This window comes from Sinocyclocheilus grahami, unplaced genomic scaffold (assembly GCF_001515645.1).
Source record: "Sinocyclocheilus grahami isolate Dianchi unplaced genomic scaffold, SAMN03320097.WGS_v1.1 scaffold1025.1, whole genome shotgun sequence".
In the NCBI taxonomy this organism is placed as follows: domain Eukaryota; kingdom Metazoa; phylum Chordata; class Actinopteri; order Cypriniformes; family Cyprinidae; genus Sinocyclocheilus; species Sinocyclocheilus grahami.
The window spans coordinates 193,925-205,093 of record NW_015506204.1 but is presented as its reverse complement, the minus strand read 5'-3'; the positions used below and the strand labels follow the sequence as shown (position 1 = coordinate 205,093).

Here is an 11,169-nt window from a genome sequence, read left to right as displayed (position 1 = left end):
TGTTCAAGACCTTTTTCGGAGGAGAAAAATCTAAAAATTAGACTTCAAGTGTCTCCACCAAATCTCATTTCTGTAGGATAAACAATTGACATGCTAACTCTATAAACGGTATCTTATTGTATTTTATACACAAATTTCTAAGGTCTCTAAATTATCAACATGATTGAAAATTTGCTGAAAAACCTGTTGTACACAACCTACTACATGAATTATCATTTGACTGATAGTTTACACTTTTTATACTTTGCCTTTTAATATAAATGTAAAAACTTAGGTTTGCTTGATTATCCATACATCATTTTCTGAAATATCATGTTAAATGTAAGCATTAATATGATGAAGCAAGCTCTTTTTTTTTGCATATTGCATATGTTTTAAATAAAAAGTACAGAGCTTTAATCATAAAACTAAGCATTTAAATCATCTAAGACATTTATTGGGAGATACAGAGTGACAACTGGCTTTATTATGCATTTTGTATAAGTAGTATAACTGTTTTAATAAAAATTAAAAAAAGATATATTTCATTTGCCAGAGTTGACAGAATTAAGGAGGGCCTCCGACCCCAGGTGCTCTCCATATTTCTTTGAACAAAAATGGCCCTTGATTGAATCACCTGGGCTCTGCTTGTGTTTAAAAGCTCTCGTGTGGGACTTTAAACAAAATGAAAAACTGGCATTTGGCAAAGACTGTGTTTTAATTCCCTGAATTGACTTGCCAGATCTGTCTTTTGAGACTGACGTTGGCTACTCCAATAGCTATGTTGACACTAATCGAATTTAGTGTCCCATGTTGAAAGACCGGTAATCAATAACCACAGCTCAATAACATCAGCCTATATTAGTGAAGAAGTGGGCCAATTTTAAAGAAGCCTGTCACATGCACACATTTAAATTAAACCTATCTGGAGAAAACAGATCAGAAACGGGAACAAAATGTCGTGGAGTGGAGGTAGTTTTCCTCTTGTGATCTGTAAAGACTCCTCAATGTTCTGTGCTTTTTTTCCCTCCGGCCCAGAGCACTTAAAGCATCGTGTTTTATCATATTCTCACACGCATGTTCATGAACACAAGGCTCTCACACATTTGGTCTGTGACAGCATGAGTCACCACACTGTTTGGGAGCTGAGTCCACTCTTCTGTTTTACTCAAACTAATAAATGTCTCGGATCTACTGTCTGCAGGGTAGCACCTCCTCCTACTGGTTTGTCTAATTGGAACAAAATTGAGGAGACCTACATAAATGCCAAGTCTTGGCTGTGGCGTTCTCTCAGCGAGCTCTGAAAACAATAGCCTGGAGGTTTGATGGTGGTTTTGTGAAATCTGCCCTAGTTATGCAAGGCTGGCAAGCCCACAGTAAGGGAGAGTCAATTATTGGGATGATTTATACAATTGTTGGCTGTCCAGACTGTGATATTCATCTGTTTGGCAGGCAATGCTCTTGCAACCCTTATAGAGAATCTATTATTCTCCATATAAAGCAGATGACTTGCTGTAGCTATTAATACTCACACTTTCTGGACGTTTATACATGTTTTGCATAACGAAGTCTTTTTTTATTTCATGTAGCACCACATGATCTACACATAAAAACGAAAACATTTTCTTGCTCTATAATAGTATAAAACACGGAAAAGCTGTTCTTTCTTGGCAAAGCGGCTGGCAACAGCTCGAGGCATGCAAAGTAGTCTTGCACGTCCCTTTACCATATATGGATCATACCGGCGCGCAAGAGAGCAGACGGAAACGTCTCGGAGAAATTAAAAAAATGTCCTGTCATCAGATGAGGACAAATTAACGCAATTGCTTAGTTGACATCTCCCGTCTTAAAGGGATATACCACCAACCAGTTGCGTAGATTTCGATGGGCGAAGAAAAGTCTGAGACGCACAGAAACAGACGCGCGAGCATCGCACAGCAGTGAATGAGAAATCCACAGGTGAGACTCATTTCTAGGGATTTATACGTGCATTGTGCTGCCTGAATGGGATGCTTTTATTTAACATTGTGAATTATAGTCTAATAAGCCTGAGTGGGAAATATCACTAGCTTTATTCTATTATCTGTGAGTGCAAGTCAATGTACATGTTGTTAAGTCTTGCTTTACACCTGCGTTATAGTGTTACAGGATTTTTTTCCAATATACTAAATCGCATTATTTTTGTCATTTAGTCTGCGTAATGGCTTACTGTGGATTTGAATAGCGTTTTAGTGACTGCTTGGGCTTTTTAAGCAGTTTATTCTAGCTTGTAATGTAAATTAATGAGATTGGTATAACAGTACAGCAGGCTACTTATATAAAATGCATAATAAAATCAGTTGTCACTCTGTATCTCCCAATAAATGTCTTAGATGATTTAAATGCTTAGTTTTATGATTAAAGCTCTATATATGCAATATGCAAAAAAAAAAAAAAAAATCATATATATATATATATACCTTTTTTTGCTGCTTGCAGATCTCTGTTTATGTCTTACAGTAGTTCAACACCTGTAGCTATGTCTCAACAGATGTTATGGGTGGTAAAGTAGCTCTCAGAGGGCGCAGTTTTTTTTAATTCATTTATTTGCCAGACAATGAAAAAGAACATTTAGCCCTGAAACTGAACCATCGTCTTGCTTTGGTCTTATTTAGTATGCAGTCATTAGACAGAAGTAGAATTGTACGTGGTGTGATGTACATCATTGAGCTTTATGTAGGTGATGCAGTGTTTCATATCACATTCATTTGTCTAGATTGTAAAATAATAATGGATTGAATAGTATAAAACTGCTCCATACACTAAAAAAAATATATATATATATATTTGTTCAAATTTCAAATCTAGGAGTGCAAATAAAAAAGTACAAATAATGCAAGAATAATTGAAAGACGTGTGTCTGGATAACATAGGGTACCCATAAAAATCTTAATTTAAATGCGAACACATATTTTATTTTACCCCCGAGTAATGTGTTGATGGAGCAATGGTACACAAGGGAGTTAGTTGCCAAGACAACAGCACATACAGACACAAGACCAGGTTGAAAATCCAAGAAGCAAATAATAAATCAAGTATAGTATGTTCATTTAAACACAATTTGGAGTGCAAAAACTTTTCAGTACAAAGGGGAAAAAGTCACAGAAAAAGCTTGAGAGTTAAATGGCACATAGGAGCTAAACAACTTAATAGGTAGATGAAGAGGAGTTTATTCACAACAGTGTTATGAATAACCATTAGATCATTGTGAAATGAACGTGATTGTAAGTTGAGTGGAAAAGAATTTAGATATGAGAAATTGTATGCTTTCTATGATTTTGATATTTTGCATTCATCATAAACATCATCTCAGAAATTGTCAAGAATTTAGAAGTACCGTATTCAGGATTGAGATATTTATATGAAAAATACATCTTTCCATTTTACATTAGCCATAGAGAACCGAGCGCTCACGCAAGAGCTTGTCCCACTGTAATTGAATGTGAAAGCTCCGCAGTCTTCCCTTTGGCGTCTGATTGACAGTTTAAATCTTTGCTGTTCTTAATGGGGGCTTGAGCAGACGTGCGAGCAGAGCTTCCTGCCACAGGTGAAAGACAGCACTCCATTCTCTCATCTGTCTTTCTGTGAGTTGTGGTGAACGTCTCAGTACAGCTATAGAAAACAAGTGGAAATGTCTTACTTCTTTGTTTTTGTATATATATATATATATATATATATTACTCTATATATTTAATGGGCTGCAATCAGATGCTGTCTTGGAGTTTAAGAGCCCTTTGGTTTGAAAGTGACCAGCATTTTATTAGAGCTGTTAGCTTGCAAATGTCTATCCGTTTTTCATTCCTCTCTAAAATCATGACGGCTCGTCATCATTCACTTTTTATGTTACCCAATAATCAGCTGCTCCACTTTAGAAGAGTAAAATTTCACTGCCTAATTTGAGAAGACTACTTGAAAGTCACTGTTGATTTGAGAAGTCCGTAGTAAATGTCAAATAAATGGAGGCAATATTATTGTTTCATTCTATCATATGTAATAAGCAGCACAAGACAAATTCCCATTGATATGTCCAGTCTGACAACTGGAAAATATGTGTAGTAGATGGTAATAATTCACCCCAAAATGAGATTTGTCATAATTTACTCACCCTTACTTCACAGCTCTTTTCTTTATGATGGTAGTTTATAGTGACCATGTCTAATAAGGTCCAAAAACGCATCATGCATCATACAATCGTATAATGTATGCTGTATTCCAAGTCTTCTGAAGCCATATAAAGTCATTATTTAAGTCATTATTCAATGAAAATCTGTCAGCGAGAACCACTAAACTATTGTATAGCTGCAGAAGACTTGTATATAGCTCAAATTTTTGTTGTGTTTGGAGCTTAACGTTAGTGGACATGGTAATAGTGGAAATGAAATCTAGATAATCTAGAATCTAGAAATCTAGATAAACTGCTCTTTTTCAAGAAGTAAGCATACTAAATTGAGCAGTTTGTTAAGCTTCCTTGTTTCAGCCATATTTCAGTGCAACATTGCATGTAGCCTTTGTGGAGAAAGCGATTCCAGGATGCACTGCAATGATCTGTGACAAAAATAAATACAAAATAATAAAAAAAATGTGAAAAAATATACAGATGCACGAGAAATACTTTCTCTTTTAGTACTTTCAGTACTAAAAAGTATCAATTAAAATGTTATGTCTACTATTTAAAATGAAAAAGTTAGTTTACCAATGGCAGCCTGGTTTTTCAAGATATGTGAATGTCCTCATAAAATAATAATACTAATAATGGCACATGGACAAAGACACTGCATTCCAATTTTCAAATCAATCAGACAAACGGTTCCATTGTTAAAGATATTTACAAATAAATATAAATGAAATATTGGATAGTATTTCACTTCTCCAAAACAATAACAATTAAATACCGGCCCCGCTTAATTTTAATTAAATTAAATATTGGGATATAATTTATCAAACATTTAATTTTCATTTTTTTATGCTTAAGAGTATTGCAGTGTTACCTTAGCAACAACGTCAAAATCAATTGTCTGCATCAAGTCTCCTATGCAGAGCGCTATTTGTGTTGCTGCCTATAGCCAAATACATAGTGTACAAGGCTACAGCATGTTGCCTTTGATTGATTCAAGTTGATGGCTAGTTTGCTACAAGAAGTCACTGATCGCAGTGCATGCTGTCTTCTGAAGTTCTTCCAGTGAGATGACTTGTGAGATGACTTGTGACATGTTGTTTGTTGAGCTGTTCTCAAGAATCAACTCTCCCGTTCGTACGCGAGCAAATTCGTGCAGAATGTATTTAAGGATCAGGGAGAAGAATGATCTCGTAATTGAAGCACCTAGTCAGCGATCAGTTGTGTGTACAGCAACATGACAGGAGACAAGAAACTTGAGTCTTTAAGTCTCCACAGGGAGACATTTTCAATTTTGTAGTACGTGCTTCGCTTATTTTGAAGGTTTTTAAGAATCATTTGAGGTGCCATGATGGTTGGGATGCTGATTCAGAGGGAAGTTGCCCATGGCATGTGGGCAGTGAGACAGATCACTAGATTTTGGAACAGGGCTAATATTTCACTAGCTGTCATTGTGATAAGCATTCAGTGACATGACACATTCGGTGTAAAAGACTGTGTCATTGGATGTCTAACTGATTTGTTCCATCACATGGTAAGTGTAAACGCCTGTAATCATCTCAAATGCGGCTTGGACGGACATAGAACTATAGCTATTCTTATTTAGTTTCATTTCGGAGAGACCAATAGGGTTTCGAGTCCGATCGATCTCAATTGCAAAATGTCTGTGGTATTATGCCTGATGTTAATGTTGATCAACACTGCAGATTGGCACTTTGAGAATGGCCTTGTGGGGAGTAAGCTGGCATAGATCCCCTGATGGTCCCATATACCTTTATCACAGCCTGGAGGATTATTGATCTTATCAGCTTTGAGATCGTAATGATATGAGCCCTGGTTCCTCCCCTGTGCTACCTGCCCCGTATTAGTGTTTCCTAACCTTTTTTGTCGCAGGGCCACCGCAGCCCATCAGTAGTAGTAATTACCAATTTATCCAATTCATCAATATTATATAAGACAATATTTTACTTAATAATTTATTATTATTATTATTATTATATAGTTATTACCAGGGCCTACAACTAACATTTTGCCAAACCTGCCAATGACCGATGAATTGAGAAAATTTACAGGCCATTAATATTTTTTATTGGCCATGAAACTGTATATGCATTATTTCTTTAAAAAGAACAAAGAACAAATTGGGGAAACACATCTAATTGCAACTTTATTATTATTAATATTTTTATGTATTATTTTTATGTGTTACTATTATTGTGTGTTATTATTATTATTATCATCTTCATCTAACCAAATTATTATCTAATTAAATCAATAGAATAGAAGAATCATCACTAATACTAATGTAAAGTAACTGTAAAGTATTAAATAAAGATAATTTTATTTTAACCACAACAACAAAACGTATTTATACAATTACAACACAGTCTTGATAATCACGATAATAACGCTAAATCATATTGTTCTCAGGCGTTGTTAGAATTCATTTTAAAACGTTACCAGCCATCTGGCGAGTAACACTGTTTCATAAACTCGCCAATGCTGATTATTACCATAGACTGTAAAAAAAGATGGACGACGCATCTCCTATTCCTTCCACTATAGAAAAGTGAAGCCAAAGCATCTCAGCACGGCCATCTTGAGTAAATTACGTCATTTGGAGCCAGAGTCTGTGCAGTAGAGATTCGTTTGGAGCCAGAGTCTGCGCTGTAGTGTCGCGAGGTGGAGCCGCGGTATCAAACTCCCACCCAAACACCCGCAGACCAATCAACCATAACGACACGCCCCGTTTTATAGCATCAAATTACTAGCTAAAATCAAACTTATCACAAAAACGAACAATTGAACATATATCAGCGTGATAACAACTACCTTTAATGACTAAAACCATCTTTCAGAAAATTGTATTGGAAGTGTAATTATTTTTTTTAATTTTGACTCAAGTCCCAGTCATTTACATGGAGAGGGCGGGGCTTATGACTGTACTGCAGCCAGCCACCAGGGGGCGATCAAAGCGATCAGCAGCTTCACTTTTCAGGACGTGTGAGGCACACCCGATTATTACTTGCATTTGGCACTTGGCAAGTTTTATTATTAAAGACAGTAAACCATTTTTTTCTTTCATTAAAAAGTGTATCATTAATTACAAGAAAAAGATGAAAATGTTTAAATATAAACATTTTTTGACTGCCCTAATATATTTGTAATAATAATATATGTTGTGTGTATACAATTTTTTTCTCATGATTTCTGTTATGGAAGTAGAAATCTTTCTATGTTCCCATGGAATCACCCACTGACTGAGCGAATCCATGTTTCATACCTGCAACACCAGCTCTGCCCCTCTACTGACTGATCCACAGCTCTGTCTGTCTTTTTGTCAGTCAGGTTTGACATAGCTTTTTCTCGCTTGGGGAGAAAAAGCTCAGGGAATTCTGCACTCACACAACTAATATAGATGACACATTCTGAGAAAGAATTGTGGGTCTGATTTGATTGGGAGCGAATCCATGTTTCATACCTGCAACACCAGCTCTGCCCCTCTACTGACTGATCCACAGCTCTGTCTGTCTTTTTGTCAGTCAGGTTTGACATAGCTTTTTCTCGCTTGGGGAGAAAAAGCTCAGGGAATTCTGCACTCACACAACTAATATAGATGACACATTCTGAGAAAGAATTGTGGGTCTGATTTGATTTACATTGAATTACATTAATCAATTAATACAATTAATCTGAATTACATTGTGGCTGGGCAGGTTAAAATATTAAATATATGTGTATATCATTTCATTATTGAAGTGAAAAAACAAATTGGCACCCATATAGGCAACCTTTTACCCCACCATTCAGAGCTTCATAATGAGAATGATACTTGACATTTCTCCCAATTTATGAAATACTGGAGACACGGTTATGGGCCGTCTCTCAGTGCTTATCCAGAAAGACTTGTGAGAGAAGAGAGCGGTGATTGCGTCGATGACAATCACAGGGCCTGCCATCACAAATTATTATGAAAATAGTGTTCCTGTTGGATTAGTGGGCCGAGAGCAATAGAATAAATAGGAAATAGTGTTCACAGCACATACGATTAATGTTAAAATATCACAAAAAAATAATGCAAAACAGAACTTTATGTGACACCTGATGATGCCAGAATCATACAAGATGGTCTATTTAGTGACACATGGCTAGCAAAGTCTCACATCTCACATTAAAATGGATAAATACTGACCTGGAAAACCTCATTGTAGTCTGAAAGGTCTTCTTCCTTGGATGGCATATCTTGTCAGAAAGAATTATCCACAAATAAATGAAGGTTGAGGAATAGGCACCCGTCAGGCTGGTGAAAGCATTATACAGCAGCCCTGCCTCATTTCGCTTGACAAAGATCAGAAGGTTAACTCATCTCTATGAATGAGAATGAAAATCCATATGATGAAGCAGTCGCTCAGCCTTTGTATATGAATGAGAGTAGGAATCTATGTAAAAGAAGATTATGAAATCAATAAAGCAATTGGCAAAATTGAAATCGATAAATCTGAAGCCAAGGAGAGAAGCATATCAGCGATATTGCTTATCTGATGGGGGCGCTCTTAACTTTTACATGCAAGTGTAGAAATAGAAGATGATGTGAAATTTTTCCTAGAATCCCCTGCTCACCACTGCCAGCTTAACTGCCCCAACAAAAGGTTATATGAGCACAAAAAAAGCATGATTTGTGCTGCTTTTGTTTGAATCCTGTGTACCTGCATTGGCGGTTCCTCTCGCTCAGCCGTTACCATAGAGACCCCTCCATCCCCAGTGGAGAAGCCTTTGACTGCCAGGCTTACCGTCTCTCTATTGAGCAGCGGTGTCATTCACGTGGCCCAAGAGCCTTTGCGAGGGACAGAGGCTCAGCGGGTGCGACCCGGTGAGAAGGAACCGATGTTCCCGCTCTCGGCTATGGCAGTGCTCCCTTGGCAGCTGTTGTCTTGTGTTTGGTAGCGTGTCAGCTCTCGACTTTCATGGGAGCTGATGTCTGAGACGGAGTGACATTCAATTCAGATGGCGGAGTGCGTAATTGAAATGAATTCACCTGGGAAGCAGCTGCTCGGTGGCCTGGTGCTAATTTGCCACCAGTAAGAGCTGAGAATTCAGGTGAATGCACCGCGGTGCCGTTCGATGCACATTACACTCGATTCCAGCACAGCGACTGGTGGAATTTGCTCTTTGGTGGGAATCGGGAAGGTGCTGGGATTCAGATAGACTGCTTTGCTTTGTCTCATCTTTTCAACGTTTCTTGATGCATGTCTAGTCAGATTAAAAGAAGGGGAAAAGCAAACATATCCTCTCCTCTTGTCCTGCAGGGTTAATCAAGTCAAGTCAAGTCACCTTTATTTATATAGCGCTTTTAACAATACAGATTGTGTCAAAGCAACTGAACAGCATTAATTAGTAAAATAGTGTCAATAATGCAAAATGACAATAGTAAACACAAATTTAAAAAGTAATCAAGCTGAGAGAAACCAGATATGAGCTTGCCTTGCTGGAAAAGAAAAACCTTAAAGCAGACTAAAGGCTGGAAGTGAATTTTGCTCAAATTTTTGCCCCTATTTACAGTCTGAATGAGTTGACACTAGTTGCTGAAAGTCAGAGCCAGTCTGCAGATTTGAGTTGACATTAGGGTTGTCACGGTACCTACATTTCAGTAGGCGGTACCAATACCTGTAAAATCCCACGGTTCTATTTACCAATTTTGGTATAGCAAAAACTATTGTAATGCTATTAATATTTATAAGTAAATTATTTAAAACATTAGCATGTAGCCTTCAAATATTGTTCAATTATCCACCTTTTTTCCTGAATAACCGATGAGCGCCGCCATGATGGATTCTAAGTTCTGTTTGGATGCTCTTGTGTTCTGGTTTCCATAGAAATCCACGTTAAAAAGATCAACTGAATTAATTCAACTTAAACATTTTCAATATGACTTAATATAAAAATGTGCGCAGGGTTAAGCTGTTCTGTTGTTGGCTGCCAAAGTAACAGCAATAAACTTGAAAGTTTAACTTGAACTTGTTTTGCACAGCAGCAAATCCGTGTCGGGCAGTGTATGCATTGCATTCTATGTCAAACACTGACAAGAGAAAACGACCATAGCTTGCAGCACCTAAGTTATAATAATGTGTGCTCTTATCATTTTGTGGACAAAATCCCCCGAACTTCGTCCCAATTAGGAGCTGTTTGTAGGATATGTGCTCTCATGTTTTCAATGCATCTAACCTCCATCCGCTTCATGTCATCTACCCACTCATTAAACTATGACAGGTGAGTTACTGCAAAAAGATGGTCATTGCAACATTGCAAAGTGATGAATCTTTAAGGTTAAAAAAACACATTATTTTCCACATAATGTACATTATTGTTGCTCCTCTATGCCCCGCCTTTCTGAAACGGGTCGATTTTTACAAAGCTCATCGTTCTGAAAAACGAGGTGTGCTCTGATTGGCCAGCTATACAGTGCGTTGTGATTGGCTGAATACCTCAAGCGTGTGACGGAAATGTTACGCCCCTTAACATACTGTGATGCCGTGTCCTGGCACGACCAGACAAAACCAATAAAACCCATTACAAACGAGGTAATAAAGATTTGTTGCATCCAGTGGGGACATAATTACTGATTATAATGACTTATACTGTGTTTTTACGTGTTGCGTTGCGTATCACGCAGCGTATCGTGCAGTGTAAACATAAAACCATGTCTGCATTTGTGATCGGAGAAACGATAAACAACAAGCGCTACTCTACACCACTCAAAACTCATGTTTGAATCGTCAGTGGCAAATTCTTTAAATATAAAAAATGTACTACAGGCTGTGAGTCAGAAGCACCAGACTGTCCTTGCAAAGTTGGAACTGCCCCACTTTATAGAACAGCCTTTGAGCACAGACCCATTGTGGGCTAGTCTGCAGGTTCAGGAAACAGTCCTCCATAAAATGCATCACACACTGCGGGCTTGAGTGAGGAACAGCCGGTGGTCTTGAGAACTCAGCGACCAGCACAGATCAGCTCCAGGCATGACGAAGCAGATATCGTCC

General features: G+C 37.6%; 1 protein-coding gene across 1 annotated transcript in view; it reads left to right on the top strand.

Moving 5' to 3' along the window:
- Positions 1-1,792: 1,792 nt before the first annotated feature.
- The window catches only part of LOC107565767 (BAI1-associated protein 3-like), a 48,910-nt gene continuing 39,533 nt past the window's right edge, over positions 1,793-11,169 (top strand). The window contains exon 1 of the mRNA XM_016251041.1: positions 1,793-1,938. The gene's annotated coding sequence lies outside the window, so the exon portion shown is untranslated. The remainder of the gene's footprint in view (positions 1,939-11,169) is intronic.